The following is a 21,051-nucleotide window of genomic DNA, read 5'->3' as shown; positions in this document are numbered from 1 at the left end:
AAGGGTAGGTGGAGATAAAATGTGCGAGGGGGAAAATGATTCGCTAGAAGCTTCTGGCACTGCATAAATATCACTTTTAAAAAGACCAAAATAGTATTTTACTGTTACTGAGTTACTGTTGATGAATAGGATTACACATTTGCTCAAATGTAATATGTATAATATATAATCAGGAACTGTGGGGAAAATGGCAGATGTACTTGACTGGGATTAAAAGCCCAATGACTGCAAATAAAATGCCATTACTGTTGGGAAGCTACTATTGCGGTTGCTCAAATGTAATATGTATAATATATAATCAGGAACTGTGGGGAAAATGGCAGATGTACTTGACTGGGATTAAAAGCCCAATGACTGCAAATAAAAGGCCATTACTGTTGGGAAGCTACTGTTGCGGAACAGTGCCTAAAATTTGCTCAAATGTAATATGTATAATGATGGCATGAATACAAATTTTGTAGTGAACTTAGATTTTCGATTGCGACCCGTTCATTTGGACTTATTAATATATATTTAATGACATATATAAAGTAGATATATATATATGAATGTATATGGGTGCATATATATATATATATATATATATATATATATATATATATATATATATATATATATATATATATATATATACGCGCGTGTGTGTGTGTGTGTGTATATATATATATAAGTTTGATTGTCCGTTTGACTTTGACCCACTTGTGGTGTTGACTTGGGTTTTTAATAGTTAAGTATGATAAGTTATGGGATTGTGGGATGTGTCAATTATAGCGTACTTTGTGTAATTAGTGAGACTCGCTCATTCGGACGTAGAGTGTATACATATGTGCATATATAAGTGTATATTTATGTATGTATATATATATATATATATATATATATATATATATATATATATATATATATATATATATATATATATATATGAGTATATATATATATAAGAATATATGTACATATATGTATATATTTTAGTATATATATATATATATATATATATATATATATATATATACGTATATAAGAAAAATATATGTATATAAATATATATGGGTGTATATGTGTTGAATATAGGTGCGTATTCGCTCGAAGAATTCGTTATACCCTCGATGAACACCATCCGCACGAATAGTTTGTATCCGTACGGATACGTTTCGTATCTGGACGAATATGTTGGGTATACGTACGGATGGGTTCCAGTTGACCTATACGGATGCAGTTAGATCCGGATGAATAGAGTATGTATCTGTACGGATAGACGCTGTATCCGTAAGGATATGGTTTTAACCGTACGGATGTTGATCAATTGCATATTATATATCATTTATGTGATGTTCCTAGATGATATGATGATATTTGTCAAAATTGGTTAGATTGAGATTCTAACTTTCTTACATTGTTTTCAGGTGATACAGACGAGGAGAAGACTCGATGACATTAAACTACCGAGTGGTGCGGGTATCGATTAGTGGAACTAACTGGAGATTAATAGTATAGAGTAGCTTGTTATCCTAAGATTGCCATGTTTGTTAGAATTAACATGCTGCTGCTTTAGTTATTATTGTGATGACTCTATGTTAGTTGATACTTGTTGATGGAGCCCAGTGCGTCCCTATCTTTTGGTAACCTAATTCGATAGGAGAGATCAACCTGCGGGTTGGGTTCCTCATATGGTAGCCTATTTGCATCCGTGTTGTATATGTTTGAATGATGCGTTCGTCGCGTGTGGATTATTTATGAAACACGGTATGTAGGAGGAACTTCCGGTAAACCCCAGTCCGATCAACTGGTGGTTAATGGTTTGGCCGGACCGCCGGAGTCTCTATTGACTGCACTGCTGGGTGATGATTATGTGTTAGCCTATGTGATATGTTTAGTATGACAGTTTCTGTATGCTATTACCTGTAGTTAGTTGCACTCACTTAGCTTCGTGATAACCCCCTCCTCTTCCATGCAGGTTGACTGGTTGTAAAAACCCTGAGTTTTATACACCAGAGAGTGTCCTCGGAAAGTGTCAAGAAAAGTCTACCTATACTTATGCATTTTCAGAATTTATATTAGAATCAGTCAACCTCAGTCCCTTAACTTCTAAAAACTATGCTACCTTCGGTTTTAGTAGAAACGTTCGCCGCGCACCGCACAAAACGTGCTGGCAGACCCAATTCGTGATTTTAATATTTTAAAAGGAGCATTTGGGTCTTTTCACTTGAGGGTCAGTTTTTGAGCTACAAAACTGACCCAATGCTTATCCTATCCTCGTTTCACCTATTTCCACACATTACCATCTAGAGAGAGAGAGAGAGAGAGAGAGAGAGAGAGAGAGAGAGCTCGATTTGGGGAAGAAAAAGGGTGATTCGGGTCAAGGCTCAAGAGTTAAAGTTGTTCTCCTCGTTCACGGCTACGTTGTGGTAGTGTTGGTAAGTTCTAACTCCGAGTTTCATTATTTGATTTGATAATCAATTTGGGGATTTAACTTGTATATTCTTGAGATAACCCAATTAGTTCATTAATGGAAGTTTGGAACTAGTAATCGAGTTTAATGATGTTGTTGGAGGGTTGTGGGTTGGAAACCGACTTGGCCATGTGTAGGGCTTGTAATTTGAGTATAATCACTAGTGTTATTGATTATGGAAGTGTTAGAAACCAATTGAGTATATTTGGTTGACTAAATTTGAAATGAGTCAAAGTTAGGGTTCGTTAGTGATTTTGGATCTGTTGTCGATTTTGTGAGGTTTATAAACTTAAAGGAGTTAAGTTAAGAAGATAAACTTGAATTAAAAGTGTTTTGGTGTCCTTATGTATTTCGGGAACGCGGGAATTTTGGTGTCCTTATGTATTTCGGGAACGCGGGAACTAGTTTCAATAATTATGGACCACGTTCTATTAGTTTGGAAAAGCGATTGAGTTTAATCATAATCGGAAAGTATCATAACAATATCTCATTACACATTCAGTATTTCAGCATCGTAGCTAACTACGGCATAACATACACTAACAAGATAACTACTCGCTAATCATGATAATAATATCATCTATCAATAGAATAATGAAAGACATTATTAAAGATAGTATCGAAAGATAAGAGTACCGTAATATTAATCGAGCTGTGAAAGTACAAAAGTGACAACTTCAACTCCGGACTCCGAACTTTACTCCATATACGATCTTCGACGTTCACCTCCGGGTACTTAATTTCCTGCTCGGAGTAGAAGGCCTCGAAAGTATAGTGAAGTAAGGAGTGTGTAAAGAAGAGTGAAGTGTGTGTTGAAATGGACAACAGATGAGCCTATTTATACTAAATTCTGGACTGGGCAGGCCGTGGCCACTGGCCGTGTGAATGTGGGCAGCCCGTGGGGAGACCCTGGTGGCCCGTGTTGAGTGCCCGTGCCCTTTTCTTGACCGTGGAGAGTGCCCGTGCAGAGGATCAGGTGGTAGCCTGTGCTCGGCATTTGGCAGCCCGTGTGGCTGGTTTTAGCAGCCTGTGTTCGCCATTTGGGCAGTCCGTGTGGCTATGTTTCCGGGTCGAACTTGATTTTCATTGTTTTCGCTCTAGATTCTTTGTTTTTAACCCTAGTTGATTCTTTTTGCAATGCCCTCGTAATTACTAAATCTACCAAATAAAGCGAGAAATCACAATATTCTTCGATAAAGTCGATTACTTTATTGTTTTTAGGGCTTGTTATCGGGTATAAAACATGTCCATTTTGTGCATATCATTCATCAAATTTTCTTGATCTGCTACTGTCACGACCCGGAAATTTCTGACCACATTTAAACTTAATCTTATTATGATTCGATACGATAAGAAAAGTCTGTTAGGTTGAGTCTCAAAAATTTTAAACTGTTTCATATATTGAATTACCCTTCGACTGTTCTCGACGATTCAAGAACAATTGTTGTGTATATATATATATATATATATATATATATATATATATATATATATATATATATATATATATATATATATATATATATATATATATATAATATAAGTATATATAATAATTTGAAATAAAAAAATACAATTTAATCATTAGAATTAAATATGTAAAATAATACAATACCATTAGTATATCATTTTTAATATTGTTATTAATAATTATTATTACCATAGTTGTTAATATTATTATTAATTATTATTATTATTATTATTATTAATTACATAATTAATATTATTATTATTAATATAATTATTTATTTATTTATTATTACTGATTATATAGAATTAGGTATATATTTGGAATCTGTTAAAAATCGCTGTAACTAAAAATTGTTTTTGTCTACAAATTATTACACATCAAAATCATTAGTACGAATTCTGTTAAACATCTGTATCGATTTCTCTTCTTTTCCTCTTCAATTTCTGTTGCTGATTGAGTGAAGAATTTGATTACTGTAGTTATTGAATGTACTACCTATTATATATCTACGTCAATCAATATAATATATATATATATATATATATATATATATATATATATATATATATATATATATATATATATATATATATATATATATATATATATATATATATATATATATATATATGTGTGTGTGTGTGTGTGTAGTTATCAATCATTAAGAGAACACACACCCATATTCTATTCTATCTTCTCTTTTTTACTAACCAAATTCGATTGCTTTCTGTTTAAAGTCTTAATCAAACACCACTTACTTATTCTATATACACAATATGCATATACATACTCGATTGACATAAAACTTCACCCTATACAGTTGATCTTCTTCCTCTTCAATCCACTTGATAACCTCCACCATGATCCCACCTTAGTCATCATCAGCCAACTTGTATTTTTTTTGTAAAAACTAAACCGAACCAACCATGATCACCACTTGCATCCTACTTCTAATTCTATCATTCAATCACCAAGAATACCACTCATAACCCATTTGTTCGATTCCTTTATGTCTCAAATGCAAACCTCAACAACCACCACTCTAGGACAATCAAATAACCACCAACACAGACCCGCCACCATGAACACCATCCAAACCCTAAACTGGATCACCATCTAAATCACCATCGCCACCAACAACATGTTGCTACCACTTATTTGTTCCTGTTTAAAAAGAATAAAACAACAAACCCAAATCATTTTTTTTTTTTTTTTGCTGTAAAGTAGAAGAACACCATCCCTTCCTTTCTTACTCTTTCCTTCTTCCCTCTTGCTTTTCTTTTTCGTAACCATCCTCCGTCATCTGCACTTCTGTTTCTGTTTTTCTATTTATTCGAACACAATCTTTTTATTCATACATCAACGAAACCCACCCATTTAATCACCACCATTCGCCACATATATGCCTGCTACAACATCCTTTCTACAATTTTTCTTTTTGATCGATGATGCATGCTTGCTGTCCTTTTGTTTCTGTTGAGAACTAAACGCGAGAAAGGAAAAGATTTTATGTTGGGACGATATGATCACAGATAGCATGTCAATTAGATTATTGATATACATAGAGTCAATCTTGAGACAAATTACCATGTGGACTAAATATAATCATGTGGCCGACAATTTTTAACCCTACTTCTCCACTTGCTTGTTTAAATAAGATATAATATAAAGATAAAGATGAGTGGATTAGCAGTTTTTTTTCTTTCCTTCGTTATTGTTTTCTCATCGACGGGAACTCACAAAACAATCCAATTGAAACGAATAAATGGACTAGTAAAATGGATCACCCAACGAATTGGCGTGTTGGGCCGAGAATAAGTCTCTATTTGATGTGATCGGTTAAAATGAAGAAGAAGGAGGCACTGATAAATACGGGATCTATATATTTATGTTGTGAAATAAATCAGAAAGGTAATAGACAGACGAGCGGTCTAGGGTGTTGCGGGTGAGCGAGAGGTCTTGGGTTTGACCCCTGTCTTAGGCATTCTTTTTAGGGAAAAAGTTTTTAAAGGTAGTTTCAAGTATTACTTGTTTATAACCCACGATTTCACGAGTTTTAAAATCAGAGATTATGAAACATATATTGAAATGAACATTCATTGACAAATGTCGGCATTCTTTTTAGGAAAAAAGCTTTTAAATGTAGTTTCAAGTATTACTTGTTTATAACCCACGATTTCACGGGTTTTAAAATCAGAGATTATGAAACATATATTGAAATATATTAGAAATGTATTGAAATGAACATTCATTGACAAATGTCAAATTTATAAATATGGTGGAATATAATTATAATGTTATAAAAATACTTGTATGTCTATTCAAACAATTAACTCAAAATACAATACAATAACGAAGTACAATACATTTGTTTGATGAATTAGTAGCAAGTATATAAAAAAAGAAAGTGAATATAAATGAAACAAAAACGGACATTTCATGATGTTTGTCAACGCGATTGTCATGTATGACGTGCAAGTAATATTAATAAAATAACTAAATAGTAACTACTTATTTGGTAGACGATGTGAGTTACTAATCCACAAGTATACTAAACCATTTCTGCATGATTATGCTTATCGTAGCATTTCCATCATTAGATATTCGATCCATTCTGCCTATAATCTCAAAAATCGGGCAAATTAATTGCATACAAAATTAAACAAACATAGTCTTCCAACATCAATTTAAAAGTACTAAATAAGAAAGATAAGCATGGAACTTCACTTACACAATTTTTGAAATTCATGACTTGGTCAAATTATTCTTATATCAATGAAAGACTTTCTTTATTGTCAAGCTTCTTGAATAAATTTCTTTAATTTCAGCTTTCATAGTCTCATACTCTTCGCAAACATCATTGGCGTCACCATCTCGCAACATCCGCCATCTTCTCTCCTTAAGTTATTCATGATATTTCTTCAACTCGGTGCCTCGGGGTGACCACTCTTTTTTGGTCCAGAACTGCAAAAGAAAAGAAGTTTAGCATAATTATAATTAGCCAAAAAAGTAAACGATCATGAAAGTATCAAACACACTCTCTAGATTGTACAGTTAAAAAATATTCATTAAAAACACTATGTCTCTAAGAGATGAAAGAGATGCAGAGGTTTCATTATCCAATCTCCAGGTGAAGTAAAGGTAATAATCCAAAAAATTTTATAGGAGAGTTTTGATTGAAAAATATAAATTTTTTATTGATTAGAAAAAAGGTTCTCAACGCAACCCCCTTTTAGACCCAACCCGTTCAATCCGTTTCCCTAATAATGGCTTGTTTGGACACGAACCCATTTGTACCTAAAACATTTGACCCGACCCAATTGCCAGGTATGGTTTCAATATTCACCAAACAAATATATCTTGTCTGTGGACAACACAATCAAATTATACAATCTAGCAATCAAATCATGTCTAATCTAATTTCAGTTGTAGAAACTAATCCGTACAATACCGATGTCTACTCGCATCGTAATTTTAAACCCATTTTTGACCTTCTTTAATACTTTTCCAACAAACTTGAGGATATTCAAGATTGGTTGCCTGTACATGGACACAACTTACTAACGTTGAGCACATCATAATTGACATCAAGACACACAATCAGTAAAAGCAGTAGAAATATTTTTTACGGAAACTTAAATAAGGATGAATGACCAAATAAAAAGACGATCAAGAGAAAAATGCAAGTCCAAACACCCCCTCGCCTAACTGAAGTTGGCATCACATGTAAAGTTTTCAACCTTCTGCGACTGTTATGCAATATACAGTCAACAATGATAAGCAGCGCAATCCCACCAAGTTCTTCCATTTTACTAATCGCACATCAAAATATATATTCTAAAAATCAATTATAATCAAATATTTGACTTCAACCCAAAAATAACTTACAAATGAATCATGAATATTTGATAGCTTCAAATAAATCATGAATAATTCAGCTTCAAACCATACTTACCAGCATCGACTTTCCTTAATAATTCTCTTAGCTCTTTTTGGTTCATATATTTTATAACTGCCACTTCAGCTGGATATCGGTTCACAACAACATTATGAACAACGAATAATAAGTAATCAACTGGGAAAAAAAAAACCATGTACAAACAGTTAGCTCGATTGGTTGCGAAAGTGGCTACCATTAACTGAACGCCTTGAGGTGGAAAGGTTGGTCTTTTTTGCCCATTTTGGTTAGTATAGTGTAAACAACTCATGGATTCCGTACGAATATTCGAATTCAATATATGCATTTTAGGTACTAATGACACACTCACATTCTGGTATCTGATGGATAAAAACATAGAATGCAGCAACCAGCAATTGCCACTTTGCAATGAACTCAACAATGGTTTATCTTATAGGGAAACATATCTGATAGCTGATCTGGTTATTACTTGAACCATATTAGGGTCCAGTCACCACTTTATCACTTATCCAAACAGGTCTTACCATTTTCTGATCCGTTACGATTTAGAACACAACTCCAATCGTAAGGATGTTGAAATATTGAAGACGACAAGTGTAGTAATAATAAAATGGACAGAATGAATGTGGGGTTTTTAAAGGTTTTCTTTATTATTTGTTTCTCTTCAATGTTACAGTACAAAGGATAATGTAAATTGAAGGCCTTTTTTTTCTTCTTTCATTTACAACGTATTTAAATACTCAAATGTAAATGACATTTTCTCCATGATCTGATTGTGTGCCATAATCATAGGGATCATGGGCTGAACAAAAACCAAGTCTTCTAAATAACTCCCAAGCATAATTAAAACATGGGTAGACTTATTCTTCTGCTCCTTGTTTCTCGGATAGTAGGTCTGATCACCGGATCATTTTCTCCATTACTTGATCTACAAATTAGTTTTTAAACCACATTAGAATTATGTGAGCACAATAAGTATTAGTAGTCGTAGTAAGACATTCAACCTATATTTAAATGTAATGATAAGAAAATTAGAAATATGTTAGAACGATGACCATTTTGATATATTTAGTGGATCATTGCAAGTAAGTCACATCCAGCTTGACCAGACTGTTCCAATCGTTCAACAATGGCTCCCACGGATTCAAACCCATACAAAATTCAATCTGCAATTGTGAATGTGAATCCAACAGTTAAACCCTCTGTAACATTTGCCAGACTAATGATATTTAAATCCAACCAATGAAATTTCAAGAATACACAATAAGTTACACAAAAAAAAAAAGATTGGTGGTGTTTATCATCCTTTTTTACATCACTACTTCTATAAGCTTCAAAACAGTTAAAACATAATAAAGTTGAAACCTGATATATGAATAACAGTTGATCTATAAATAACAGTTGATTAGTGAGAAAGCAACAAATAATTAGAAATCTAAAAACATAAAAGATTATCAAACCTTGCAATTCATGAACAATGTTTCATACGTAGCAACATCACAATTAATCGAACTGTTGATATATGTATTTTACAAATCGAATCAAATACGTATCAGACAACGATGAACCCTAAATTGATGATGGAACGCTTTGACATGGTTTCCGGTAGAATCTAATCATCAGAAAGCTAGGTTGTGTTCATCGTGGCTATTAAGAGGTTCGATTTCCACACAATTTCACTTTGGAACCCTAAATTGGAGGCCTTTTACTTATTCGCGTAGCGTAAGAAGTTTACAGTGTTTTTGTGATAAATTGTGTATCAGTTACCCCGTGTTTTTGTTGGGAGGAGTTTTTTTTAGGGTAGTTTTGTAAATAAATAATTGAAATGGAGGAGAGAGACAAATGTTGAGTGATCAAGCAATCTAAGGGTTGTTATTGAAAGATGCATTCTAATCTAATGGTCATTTTTACTCCATTTTAATTTTTTAAATCTTGATTAGCAAAAGTTGACTTTGTTATTATATATAATGTAGAATGTAGATTATTTTTATTGTTATTATTTTTATTAATTGATGTTGTTATTAAGTTAATTATTATTATCCCTAATATTAGTAATATGATTATTAGTATAATTAATAGTATTATCATTATTATTATTACTAATATTATCATTAAGTATTATTATTATTATTAGAATTATTAGTATTAACATGATTTTAAAATTATTATTATTATGATTAACATTAGTATTAGTATTATCATTAAAGAACATTATTAGTAGTATCATTATTATTAAAACTATCATTATTATTATCATTATTACTATCATTACTATTATTTTTATTAACCTGATTTTTATATAAATTTATTTACATTATTTTTATTATCATTATTATTATCATTAATATTATTATTATTATTACAGTATTATTATTACTACAAACAAAATGGCTATTATTATTACCAAAAATTTTTGTTTTCATTATCACTAATAAGATTATTATTATTAATTTACTAAATAAATATTATATATATAAGAAAACTATATTACATAACTACATTGATATTTTTTTATAATAAATACTAATTATTTATCTAAAGTATATAAAATAAATAGAGATAACTAAGTTATTAATGAAACACAATTATCATTATTATTATAAATATTATTATTATTATTGTTATTGGTAATATTGTTATTATTATTAATTAGTGTTATAATGTTATTATTATTATTATTACTATCATTAATACAATTAATATTATTATCATTATAGTTAGTACTAAGTATGATCATTTGTATTAATAGTATTAATATGTAAATTATAATCATCATTAATATTAGCATTCTTATCATATGTATAGTTATTATTATTACTAAGGAAATTAAGTATCATTATCATTATCATTAATATTAGTATATTTGGAGTACCCTTTACACATTAATTTTAGTATTATTAATTATACGAACATTAAAATTTCTATTAAAACGATATTTATTATTAAACTTACCATTACTACTAAAAATACTATTTTTGCTAAAACTATTATTTTTACTTTATCATTATTAGTAAAATTACCATTTTTATTAAAATTACTATTATCATAATTATTATTATTCTCAAACTAGTATTACTACAATTGATAATTTTACAAAACAATATATATATATATATATATATATATATATATATATATATATATATATATATATATATATATATATATATATATATATGTATAAATATATTTATTATATAAAGTATACTAATACTACATAAAATTTCGTTTTAACCAATAACCTTAATTAAATATCGAATTAAATATCATAATGTAAAGTAAGTATTAATAAAATTATACATATAAGAATATTAATCTTAAAATATAAAATAATATGTATACACTTGTTTGATTACGATTATTTGTTTTAATATATATACAAATGATATAGGTTCGTGAATCCAAGGTCAACCCTTCATTGTTCAGTTTCGTCGTCTGAATATTTTTACTACAAAATATTGTAGAGTGAGTTTCATTTGCTCCCTTTTTAAATGCTTTTGCAATATATATTTTTGGGACTGAGAATACATGCGCTGCTTTTATAAATGTTTTACGAAATAGACACAAGTGATCGAAACTACATTCTATGGTTGGATTATCGAATCGAATATCACCCCTTTTAGCTTGGCAGCATAAGAATTAGGGAACAGACACCCTAATTGACGTGAATCCTAAGGTAGATCTACGGGCACTAACTCCCCCCATACTGGAAAATGGTATGCTTTAGTACTTCGAGTTTATATTATACAGATGGATTTCTGTTTTGGAGATATTCTATATGCATGATGTTAATGTCGGTTACCATGTGTTCAATCCATATGAATGATTTTTAAACACTTGCGAGTGTATGATTATTGAATAAAGGAAATCTTGTGGTCTATTATATTATTGAAAATGATTGTTTATGATAAACTAATGAACTCACCAACCTTTTGGTTGACACTTGAAAGCGTGTTTATTCTCAGGTATGAAAGAAATCTTCCGCTGTGCATTTGCTCATATTAGAGATATTACTTGGAGTCATTCATGACATATTTCAAAAGACGTTGCATTCGAGTCGTTGAGTTCATCAAGAATATTATTAAGTCATTTATAGTTGGATATAGTATGAAATGGTATGCATGCCGTCAACTTTCGATGAAATAAAAGTTTGTCTTTTGAAAACGAATGCAATGTTTGTAAAATGTATCATATAGAGGTCAAGTACCTAGTGATGTAACCAAATGTAATGTATTCGTCCAGATGGATTAGGACGGGTCGTTATACAGCGGCGCCAAAAACTAGTGATATGACCGAACCGAACGGTTTATTTATGCGGTGTCGTTAGGTCGCAAGGTGTCGGAACGAGCACATCAACAGAGTTTTAAATTTATATTTAGAAGGGCCTAAATCTTAATACTCCTTTGTATGGTGAGTAAGGGAAGTATGACCTATGGTCGAATTTTTAAGAAGTCAGCTGAATCGAACCTATTATCTTAGGATATTCCTAGAGTAGAGGAGTAGTTGTAAATTACCTAATTTTAGGTTTTCTCGTTTATAATAATAAAATAAATGCGATAAATTTGTAATTCAGGTAAGGTTAAAGCAGGTGCATGTTTATGATTTCGTTAGTTACTCTGCCAAGATTATGAAATGTTGGCTCATGAATAGGTAGTGACTTTGTATTTATTATACTGATCCTACCGCCCTTGTCAGAAAATTTCTATGTCACTGGGTAATGCGTTAGGCTTGAAGATTCTGAATAGACAGCAACGGCCCATACCCCCGACGCCTGTGCAGCCTGACTACAAGCATACATGTTCAAATGGCTCATCCAATTGAGTGACTCGGTTAGGTGACGTATTAACGTTTCAAAAGGTCTAAACATTCTTAAGCATAATAAGATACAAGGTATTCCATATTCGAGAGATGCGATGTGTGTCAATGCTTTCGTTAATGATTTGTTTTAAAAGATAGTTCGGCCCATAAACGAGTTTAACCATAAATAACAACATGTCCAAGTCGGTATGACTTCTATGAACACGTTCGGTTATCCTAATGGTCAAATCCTTTATGAGTTTAAACAAACATTTCCTTAATTAACTATGAATCCCTCAAGCGGGATCTAATGCTTGAGACCGCGTTATGGTGAAGTGTACTACTCAACACTGATTGGGTTCCATGGCCTTACTTAGCAGAGGTACCACTTACAACAACCGTTGTGCTTCAGCGTGTACGTACGAAGTTTATATATTTGGTGACTACGCTAGCATGGTCTAGGACTGACAATGTACTATGGGTCTAGTTATATGTTTCACTACGAAAGAGTCGTATGTCGGAATCCAAGGCTTAGGTGGACTTACTACAACCGGTGTGCCTCAGTCAAGTTGGCGTTGTATCCGACAGAGTTCTCTTACCAAGGGGTGATACAGAGGGTGTACTCTGAATCAGGGTTCGCGACTTCCCAATAACAGAGCCAATAACTACGTTCTATTAGTTGGAAAAGCGATTGAGTTTAAAGCATAATCGAAAAGCATCTCAACAACATACACCGTTCATAATATTATTTCGGAAGCATAACTAACTACATCATAACATACACTAAAGATAAATACTCGCTAATCATGGTAACAATTTCATAAATCCTAATAATGGAAGACATTATATAAATATAAAGGATAGAAGTATCAGTAGATTAATCGAGTTCCGAAAGTACAAAAGTGGTAACATTATACTCCAGACCGCTATTAATACAATCTTCGGCGTTCTTCTCCCGGTACTAAATTTTCCGCTTGGAGTCGAAGACCTTGAAAGCATGACTCTAATTATTATAGTAAGAGAGAGAGAGAGAGGGGGAGGGAGAGAGAAGTGAATTTAAGTGTGTGTTGAAATGGGGTGACAAATGGCCTTTAGATAGGCAAAGTTTTTGCCTGGAATGGCTGACAGGCCGTTTGGCAAGCCGGTGCAGAGGCCGGTGTGGGTGCCCGTTTTTGGGCGAGCCGGTGTGGGTGCTTGTTGCCTGTGCACGTTTCAGATCTTGACCTACCAAGCCGACCTGGCTGACAAGCCGTTTGGCAACCCGGCCTGGCAAGCCGGCCCTGTGCTGGTTTGCTTGGTCTTCTTTGTTTGTTCCCGGGATCGTAACTTGGTTTCCGGGGTCGTAACTTGTCTTTCATATATCGTTTTCGCTCTAGAATCTTCGTTTTAGCTCCGTTTTACTTGATTCTTTTTACATCGTCTTTGTAATTACTTAATCTACAAAATCAACCGACAAAGTGATTATTTTGGCGATAAAGTTTGGAACTTTATTATTTTTGGGACATAATATCGGGGTAAAAACGTGACTTTTTAGCCGATATCAGGGTGCAACACCGTAAGCTAATTGTCTTATAGCGGATGTACATTTCTAAAAAACATCAAAACCATATAAGCCGGTTGCATCTCGTCTTTGTTGATAATAAGTAATATAATCGGGAATAGGTTCTTGATGAAAATTAATAATACCTCGACATATATGGATGAACAAAGACTTGCTCACACGAAAACGTCTCGGGAACTTATCAAGCGGGAAAGTAGGGGTGTCGGAAAATTAATCGTTGAACAATTGTTTCGCTTTTCCTTCTCGATCTCTAGGAAAGTGTCTTCTAGGAGCTCTAGGTATCAGTGCAACCTCATTTTCAGCTTCATCTTCTTCTTCTAAAAAATCGATAGCATCGAGTGCTTGAATTGGATTATATGCACTTGCAAGTGCTAACGCCTCTTCATAATTTTCGTTATCTCGATCCATTAACGAATATATTTTTTTAAGTGTTTTAATTAGTGAAAAGTGAAAATAATATTGTTACTTATATAAAATTATGTTACAAGATTGCATAAGTATGACCATGCATTCACATCTAAACGAATGCAATGTATTTATTAATTACGTTCTTGATGCATTTGCATGAATAATAATAGTAAGCATTTTTTAAGTGAAATTCAAGCAAAAAGTTTCGAACGGGTCACAAAAAGTCCAATTTTTTCCCCCTTCGATTGACACCTTTGGCTTCTAGACCCGATGGTCGATGGCAGTGTGGTTCTGTTTCAATGGATAGAAGTGGTGTGGCTGATTTTGCTCAAGAAGAATATACAGTTCCTGGTCCTTTGTTGCTGAGTTCTGTCTCTTCCACTGTAAATGTGGGCTCTGTTTAATAGTTCCATGTATTTATCTTCGTAAATGCATGTCATAGTACATATGAGTGCATGCTTTCCAAGTTCTTGTAATCTTAGTTTCCAATAAAAGTTGGCTTTAAAAAAGAAAAAATATATAGTAAACATTCTTAACCCATGGCCATTATGACATTATGAGAAGCACCAGTAATCACTCTTGACCCGTTAACAGTAAAATAAATTCATTGGGAGAACATAATTTAGTTGTCATTTTTCAAGGTAAATAAGTGAAACCCAACAAAATTTGCATCAATAATGTACCAAGTATATAAAGTAAACGCAAAATTTAAAAAGGCAAAAATGTAAAGCGGTACTACATGGGTATGGTACTTATGTTTACCGTACCGATACCGGAACCGTACCGGTACCAAACCGATTATATCGGTACGGTATTCGGTAATCACTTTAGGTCAAAAAATAAAAACGGTATCAACCGGTTCGGTATGGTTCGGTACGACGCTCACCCCTAAATTATAGTGCAAGAATGTAAAAAATAAAAACTAAAAATAGCAACGAATCTTTTCCAACGTCTCTTTTCCCCATTTGGTCCCACACCCACCGTCTTCCCAAATGTCAATACAGCGCAAAATGAACCACGATGGACCAACCACGCGCCCAACGGCGCTTGCTAGCATCAGCGCCAGTCAACGGTCTCTTTTCTCACTCAAAGGAATTGGCTTAAATCTTCTACTTTAGAGAATGAAAAAATGATACATCAAATTCAGAGGAGTTAAATTTGAGATCAATAGTTCGAGATCCTAAATTATTGCATAATGTCACCCCCTTTACGTTATCTGATTAGGATACGGATCGAACAAGATCCAAGTTTCAACAGTATGTCAAGGGATTGATGGGTTTTTTGTGCTTGTTGATGTGTGAGAATGGAGGGGTGGAATTGTGATAAAATTAATGGAATTTGGAGATGTTTACGATGACGAGAATGAAAATTTGTTGTTTTTGACAACTCATAAAAAGCTACAAATACTATTATAATTATGATTATAATTATTATAATTAAGGTAATAATTATTATCCTAATCTTTTTTGCAAAGCAATGATTAAATCATAAAAAAACCACTCCGAACAGAGGGCTAAGAAACAAGAAAGCTGTATTATGGTGTAGTGAGCTATCTTTATGTTGAATTTTCCTACACTATAGGTAATGTAAACAAAACAAAGAAAATGTACTCGGGCAATATTAACATTCAGGTTAAACAAAAGAAACAGAAGCAAAAAAAAAAAAAAAAAAAAAAAAAAAAAAATTTTGGATACGGTAACAATGCAGATCATATATTTTAATAACTTCTGCCCCAGTAAGTCCATTTCTTTGCAGGTTTACGATGCAAAGCATAGTGTGCCTGTCACAAAATATAAAGCTACATAAGCACCTGTCTGTTTATAATAGAATTTGGATCCAAATATTTGTTGGTTTAGCAATTGATTAACAATAACCAAACTTATGTAGCCTCTAATAATACCTTCAGGCAGTTCGGGTTGGTCGAATGGAGAACAAAGCGTCTTAGCAGCTCCAGTCTCCCTCTTTGTCTTAGCTTTCACATCCTTCTCTACTTCCTGGAAATGTATAAACTGAAAACACGCTATTTATTTAAAATAATAATAATTAAATGAACAAATAAGTTAGATCAACAACTAATTTTGCCAAGTTTCTTACTGTAGGGCTGATTCAGGTTGTCTTAAATCAATAAGATAAGATTGCTATATATAGATATAGATAGATATAAAGGAAGAGAGTCAACAACAATATTCAATTAATTTTCCCTTTTCTTAATCGACCCATTTCCAACCCAAAAAACCACCAATACTACCAAAAAAAAAAAAAAAAAAAAAAAAAAATTACCTCTTCATCACACCAAGGAGCCAAGATCAACTTCTTTTTGCCTAACGCTTCAATAAATTCATCCCAAGTTTTAGTAACTTGAACACACGCATCTCGTTTTTCCTTAGCAACATTAAACATGCTTTGCTGAATATCATCCAGCATTCCCTTAACTTTTTCACCCAACTCACTCATAGGAATATCAAATTTCTCTCCGTTGTCACGACGAACACTACGCACCTGATATTAATAAACACATCAGGCTTCAAGAACAGCACTTTTCAGAAACTAAAAAAATTACATTATCAGATTCCTTATTACCTGGTTGTTGTCTATATCCTTTGGTCCGATTTCAATTCTAAGTGGGACCCCTTTCCTTTCCCAATGAGCATACTTCCAACCAGGTGAATAATTCTCCCTAAGGTCCGCTTCAGCTCTAATATCTAACTTTCGTAAAGTTTTAACCGTCGATGAACACGCACTTATTATTTCTTTAACATCTGCATCTTTTTTCTTTAACATCTGCATCTTTGTAAGGCACGTGAATCACAATAACTTGTACTGATGCAACTTTAGGGGGTAAAACCAAGCCTTTATCGTCACCATGTACCATCATCATCACACCAATCTGTATAAAAAAATTAACAGTTTGAAATAGTTGAATATAATATAACTTGTTTTGCAAGATTTAATGAAAAGTTTCAGTTACCGTTCGAGGACTGTATGCCCAGGAATTCTGCCAGACCATATCCTTTTCACCCTTTTCATCCTCAAAGTTAATCTCAAACATCTTAGCAAAATTCTGGCCTAAGCAATGTGAAGTTGCACCTTGTACACCGCGTCCAGTATTTGGTATGAACGCCTGCATTTATAAATAAAATTCTATATGTATTAAAAAAGAGTTTTATGCAAATAAAAAAAAAAATAGACTTTGTGTACATTTCTGTCACTATATTACAAGTACCTCAACACTTGTTGTATATAGTCCACCAGCAAACTTCTCCAGCTCACTTTTCTTGCCTTTTACAACAGGGACGGCCAAATACTCTTCATATATACGTCTGTACAGCTCAAGAATTTCAAGAACCTAAAATACATAGTTAGTATAAGTCAGATAAGACCATCTTATTGAAAAAATAAATATATATATATATATATATATATATATATATATATATATATATATATATATATATATATATATATATATATATATATCAATAGATGGCCAGGAAATCAATATAAATGAGTACGTGTTAGACGTAAAAACTTATACCTCAGTATCTGCTTCCTTCTGCGTTGCATGTGCAGTGTGTCCTTCTTGCCAAAGAAACTCACGACTCCTACAATAATGTGTAGTTCCCAAGTTCATTATGCATGACTAAATTAACTAACTAAACAAATAACTATTTGATACTTTAAGTAAACATGCAATGTAACAAAAGGGTTTCAACTAGCACAAAATAGAACCTTATAAATGGAATAGGGTTACTGAATTCCCATCGAACAACACCGCACCATTGATTAACCTTTATGGGCAAGTCACGGTGTCCCCTAATCCACTTAGAAAAATATGGATATATGATGGTTTCACTGGTTGGACGAATGGCAATTGGATTTTCCAAGTCGGAATCACCTGATTTTGTGACCCAAGCAACCTACAATTTTAAATCAAGTAATGGCAATTGCCATCATCTATGAGTTGGTCATGTAGATTTCGTTACACTAACAATGTAGAATAATAATGATATATAATTATAATATAATAATAAAAATAATAATTATAATTAGTAATAAAAATATCTATTTATATTATGCCAAGTTTTATTTGGTCATATTTTTTCTCCGAGACATGAAATACTGATTTACATATTACAAACCTACAGCATATGAAATATATTAAAGTAAGAAACGCAATAGACACGCCATATACCTCAGAGTACCATTCCCCAAAGTTGCCATCCTTTGTATTGATGAGACCAAGTCCAGTCTCCTTCTTCCTTCCCTCTGCAATCAAAAATATTATGACATTAGAACATTAATAACGTACACATACTTTTTTCATATATATATATATATATATATATATATATATATATATATATATATATATATATATATATATATTGGTAGGATCAAGAGGGAAGTAACCATTCAGGGGAAGCGGGGGAGAGAATTTTTTTTTTTTTTTTCATTTTTTGAAAAAACTTTGTTCATTAACATTTAGATTGGATGAAAATAAGAACATTTAGAAAAGACACTTCGTGATGAATGTTATTATTTTTCGAAGAAGTAATATATAACAATTATCGTGTTTTTCGAGCGTATGTTGAGGTTTTAGACATTAGGGTTTGGATATTAGGGTTTATAGGGTTTAGATATTAGGGTTTAGAAATTTAGGGTTTAGGGTTTAGATTTAGGATTTAGATTGAGTTTTTAACACGAACGGTTTAGAGTTTAGGGTTTAGGGTTTACTGTTTTGGGTTTATGGAATAAACCCAAAACACCAAACCCAAAACTCTAAACCCTAAACCCTAAACTCTAAACTCTAAATCGGGCTAAATTTTACTTCACAAAACATGAAGAAAAAAAAACGTTAACATTCTTCACGAACAATATTATCTTGAATGTTATTTTTGTCGATCGTTTTTCCGCCAAAATAATAACATTTATCACAAAGTGTCTTTTCTAAATGTTCTTATTTTCATCCAATCTATAATGTTCGTGAACAAAGTTTTTTCAAAAAACGAAATTTTTTTTTTTTTTGCTTCCCCCGCTTGACCCGATTGGCTACTTCCACATTGATCCTGCCCCTATATATATATATATATATCTGATCCTAAAAAAAAAAAAACAAAATAATAATAATAATAATAATAATAATAATAATAATAATAATAATAATAATAATAATTGATTGATGCAAAGTTGTACTGTTGATTCCTCAACTTTATATTATATCGATGATTATTAAACCAGAAACTAAGTCATCTAACAATTTATCCATCTGCAACATATTTTTTCTACTTAAACGACAGCCACAAACATAAAAAAAAAATTAATTTTATTCAGCAGAAACACTATAGCTTGAATTAATTTTACATATCGTATCGTCATGTGATATAATAACAGAAACTATCAAAACACCTACTATTGGTTTTGTCGGCTTTGGCAGGAGGCTTATTTCCACCGGCCATAACTTCGAGTTACAACTGCAAATCAGAATTCAAAATTGTAAAACCTAGAAACCAGCCAGACGCGGCTAAGTAAGAATTTTACACCTGACTGATTTCAAGTGAATATCGTACATTCTTACTGTTGTTGAGAAAACACGATTAATCGAAATCAGCTTACACTCACCGCCAACCGATTTCGTATTCCTCCGCTGCGCTCAACTGCCGGCGTGATTGTGGATCCTAAATAAAAACCCCTATAACGTGCACCTAAAGTTACCACTAGACCCCCTTTGTCTTAAATAAATTTGTAAAACCAGCCCTTCTAGTTTTACATCATGCTCTTATTTTTATATCTCTACTATCTACTCCACTCCATATATTACTTGTTGCAGGACCCGTGTAAACACGAGCTTATAGAAGAAAAATTGTTTTTTTTTCTTCTGATAATATATTACTAGTTGCAGGATCCGTGTAAACACGAGCTTATAGAAGAAAAATTGTTTTTTTTATTTATTTTAATATTATATTATATATAAAATAATAACATTCAACAATCGTAAACTTTTAAAGTTTCATATCAAAGTTATATATTATTATGTAAAAAAAAAACCTATAAAAACTTTGACTTTGACTCGCCCATAGTGTCACAATATCCACAATAATCACAATCCATTATCTCCATTAATATCTAGATCAAATCCTAATTAGACAATATTGATAGCAAGGTAAATTATCTTAAGCCTACTCTAAAATTTGAGCATTTAACTAATGACTAAACCTAGCAACACAGTTCACTAATGACTTACCACTAACGTATTACATTGAATCAACAATATGACATTTTTTTTTTTTAATTACATGCAATTCTGTGATCCTTTATATATGGAAAGTGACCTCTTACAACACTTGTACCTATTTATAAAAGGTAGGTAACACTCTTCATTGAAACTACTCACCTTCGAATATATAGACACACCACGACAATAAAAATTCATTAGTTCATAAAAT

General features: G+C 32.3%; 2 long non-coding RNA genes and 1 pseudogene across 2 annotated transcripts; all 3 read right to left on the bottom strand.

Annotated features, from left to right (window-relative positions):
• Positions 1-8,118: 8,118 nt before the first annotated feature.
• LOC139898802 (uncharacterized) lies at positions 8,119-9,598 on the bottom strand. Its single transcript, XR_011777145.1, has 3 exons — positions 9,303-9,598; positions 8,898-9,008; positions 8,119-8,770 (listed from the first exon to the last, which is right to left on the bottom strand). It is a non-coding gene; the product is annotated as an uncharacterized lncRNA (long non-coding RNA).
• A 6,554-nt stretch (positions 9,599-16,152) lies between these two features.
• LOC139902191 (proline--tRNA ligase, cytoplasmic-like) lies at positions 16,153-18,796 on the bottom strand (annotated as a pseudogene).
• A 2-nt stretch (positions 18,797-18,798) lies between these two features.
• On the bottom strand, positions 18,799-20,515 carry LOC139898801 (uncharacterized). Its single transcript, XR_011777144.1, has 3 exons — positions 20,176-20,515; positions 20,019-20,079; positions 18,799-18,874 (listed from the first exon to the last, which is right to left on the bottom strand). It is a non-coding gene; the product is annotated as an uncharacterized lncRNA (long non-coding RNA).
• Between the last annotated feature and the right edge of the window lie 536 nt (positions 20,516-21,051).

The sequence above is a fragment of the Rutidosis leptorrhynchoides genome, chromosome 3, assembly GCF_046630445.1.
Source record: "Rutidosis leptorrhynchoides isolate AG116_Rl617_1_P2 chromosome 3, CSIRO_AGI_Rlap_v1, whole genome shotgun sequence".
In the NCBI taxonomy this organism is placed as follows: domain Eukaryota; kingdom Viridiplantae; phylum Streptophyta; class Magnoliopsida; order Asterales; family Asteraceae; genus Rutidosis; species Rutidosis leptorrhynchoides.
The sequence above is the reverse complement of the archived record's forward strand: the minus strand, read 5'-3'. Positions and strand labels throughout refer to the sequence as shown.